Source organism: Theropithecus gelada, chromosome 2 (genome assembly GCF_003255815.1).
Source record: "Theropithecus gelada isolate Dixy chromosome 2, Tgel_1.0, whole genome shotgun sequence".
Taxonomy (NCBI): Eukaryota; Metazoa; Chordata; class Mammalia; order Primates; family Cercopithecidae; genus Theropithecus; species Theropithecus gelada.
Genome location: NC_037669.1, coordinates 111,236,233 through 111,238,859, shown reverse-complemented (window position 1 = coordinate 111,238,859; position 2,627 = coordinate 111,236,233). Strand labels below are relative to the sequence as shown.

Here is a 2,627-nt window from a genome sequence, read left to right as displayed (position 1 = left end):
CTGGCGCGGTCACCGGCGCGGGCTACGGCTGCGACGTCCCTCACGTCGGCGCTGGTTTCTGGGTTGCTGCAGCCCGTGCACAGCTGCTTCCTCCGCCCTCACCCCTTCCACCTCGCCGCAGTTCGAGATGAAGTTGTTGTAATTTCTGGAAGGAAACTGGCCCAGCAGTTCAAGCAGGAAGTGCGGCAGGAGGTAGAAGAGTGGGTGGCCTCAGGCAACAAATGGCCACACCTGAGCGTGATCCTGGTTGGCGAGAATTCTGCAAGTCACTCCTACGTCCTCAACAAAACCAGGGCAGCTGCAGATATGGGAATGAACAGTGAGACCATTGTGAAACCAGCTTAAATTTCAGAGGAAGAATTGTTGAATGTAATCGGTAAACTGAATAATGATGATAATGTAGATGGTCTCCTTGTTCAGCTGCCTCTTCCAGAGCACATTGATGAGAGGAGGATCTGCAATGCTGTTTCTCTGGACAAGGATGTTGATGGCTTTCACGTAATTAATGTAGGGCGAATGTGTTTGGACCAGTATTCCACGTTACCGGCTACCCCGTGGGGTGTGTGGGAAATAATTAAGCGAACTGGGATTCCAACTCTAGGGAAGAATGTGGTTGTGGCTGGAAGGTCAAAAAATGTTGGAATGCCCTTTGTAATGTTACTGCACACAGATGGGGCGCATGAACGTCCCGGAGGTGATGCCACTGTTACAATATCTCATCGATATACTCCCAAAGAGCAGTTGAAGAAACATACAATTTTTGCAGATATTGTAATATCTGCTGCAGGTATTCCAAATCTGATCACAGCAGATATCATCAAGGAAGGAGCAGCAGTCATTGATGTGGGAATAAATAGAGTTCACGATCCTGTAACTGCCAAACCCAAGTTGGTTGGAGATGTGGATTTTGAAGGAGTCGGAGAAAAAGCCGGTTATATCACTCCAGTTCCTGGATGTGTTTGGCCCCATGACAGTGGCAATGCTAATGAAGAATACTATTACTGCCGAGTGCGGTTGCTCACGTGTGTAATCCCAGCACTTTGGGAGGCCAAGGCGAGCGGATCACGAGGTCAGGAGATCAAGACCATCCTGGCTAACACGGTGAAACCCCTTCTCTACTAAAAATACAAAAAAAAAAAAAAAAACAAAAAAACTAGCCGGGCATGGTGGCGGGCGCCTCTAGTCCCAGCTACTTGGGAGGCTGAGGCAGGAGAATGGCGTGAACCTGGGAGGCAGAGCTTGCAGTGAGCCGAGATCGTGCCACTGTACTCCAGCCTGGGAGACAGAGCAAGACACCGTCTCAAAAAAACAAAACAAAACAAACAACCAAAAAAAACCATTATTGCTGCAAAACAGGTGCTAAGGCTTGAAGAGTGAGAAGTGCTGGAGTCTAAAGAGCTTAGGGTAGCCGCTAATTATTGTGTCTACTATGTCAGGAGCAGCACTCCAGGCCAGCTCAAGAAGCAAAGCGGGCCAACAGAAATGCAGTATTTTTATTCTACTGAAATGGTTTAAAATGATGTATTTATTGAAAGCTTAAATGGGTGGGTGTTTGTGCACATACCTCTGCAGTACCTCACCACGGAGCATTCCAGTATCATGCAGGGTCCTGTGATCTAGCCAGGAGCAGCCATTAACCTAGTGATTAACGTGGGAGACATTACCGTGTGGAGACTGGACACTTCACTTTGTCAAGCACCTCGGTTACACATTTGCCTTTTCTAGGATTGCATTTCCCAAGTGCTATTCCGATAACAGTTGATACTCATTTTAGGTACCAAACCTTTTGAGTTCAACTGACCAAACCAAAGGAAAAGTGTTGCTAGAGAAAATTAGGGAAAAGGTGAGAAAGAAAAAATGGTAGTAATTGAGCAGAAAAAAAATAATTTGTATATGTATTGATTGGTAACCAAATTTATCTAAGTAGAACTGAATTGGCGAGGAAAAAAGGAAAACTACATGTTAATCATTTTCCTAAGCTGTCTTTTTGAGGCTTAGTCAGTCACTGGGAAAATGTTTAGGATTATTCCTTGCTATTAGTACTCATTTTATGTATGTTACCCTTCAGTAAGTTCTCCCCATTTTAGTTTTCTAGGATTCAAAGGCTTCTTTTACACATTATTTATGTGTATTGTCATATTTGACTTTTGCTATATACTTTAACTTCATTGTTAAATTTTTGTATTGTATAGTTTCTTTGGTGTATCTTAAAACCTATTTTTGAAAAGCAAACTTGGCTTGATAATCATTTGGGCAGCTTGGGTAAGTATGCAACTTACTCTTCCACCAAAGAACTGTCAGCAGCTGCCTGCTTTTCTGTGATGTACCCTGTTGACTTTTCCAGACATTTTTAAAGAGTTTGAGTTAATACTGAATTTAATCAGACTTTCTGATTAAAGGTTTTTTCTTCTTTTTTAATAAAACACATCTGTCTGGTGTGATATGAATTTCTGAAATTCTGTCTTCCTATGACTCCTAGTTGCGACCTAACCAGAGTTTTTTTCTCATTTAATCAATGTAGATATTCCTATATTCGGTAACACTACTATAGCCTTAAATAGATAATTTTTTTTCTTTTTTCTTTTTTTTTTTTTTGTGTAGAGATGGGGTCTTGCTATGTTGCCTGG

The 2,627-nt window shown here is 42.6% G+C and overlaps 1 pseudogene across 1 annotated transcript; it reads left to right on the top strand.

Annotated features, from left to right (window-relative positions):
- Positions 1-1,515, top strand: LOC112619369 (annotated as a pseudogene). The gene is made up of 3 exons (XR_003118215.1): positions 1-319; positions 695-994; positions 1,336-1,515. The product of XR_003118215.1 is annotated as a bifunctional methylenetetrahydrofolate dehydrogenase/cyclohydrolase, mitochondrial pseudogene (transcript).
- The last annotated feature ends 1,112 nt before the right edge of the window (positions 1,516-2,627 follow it).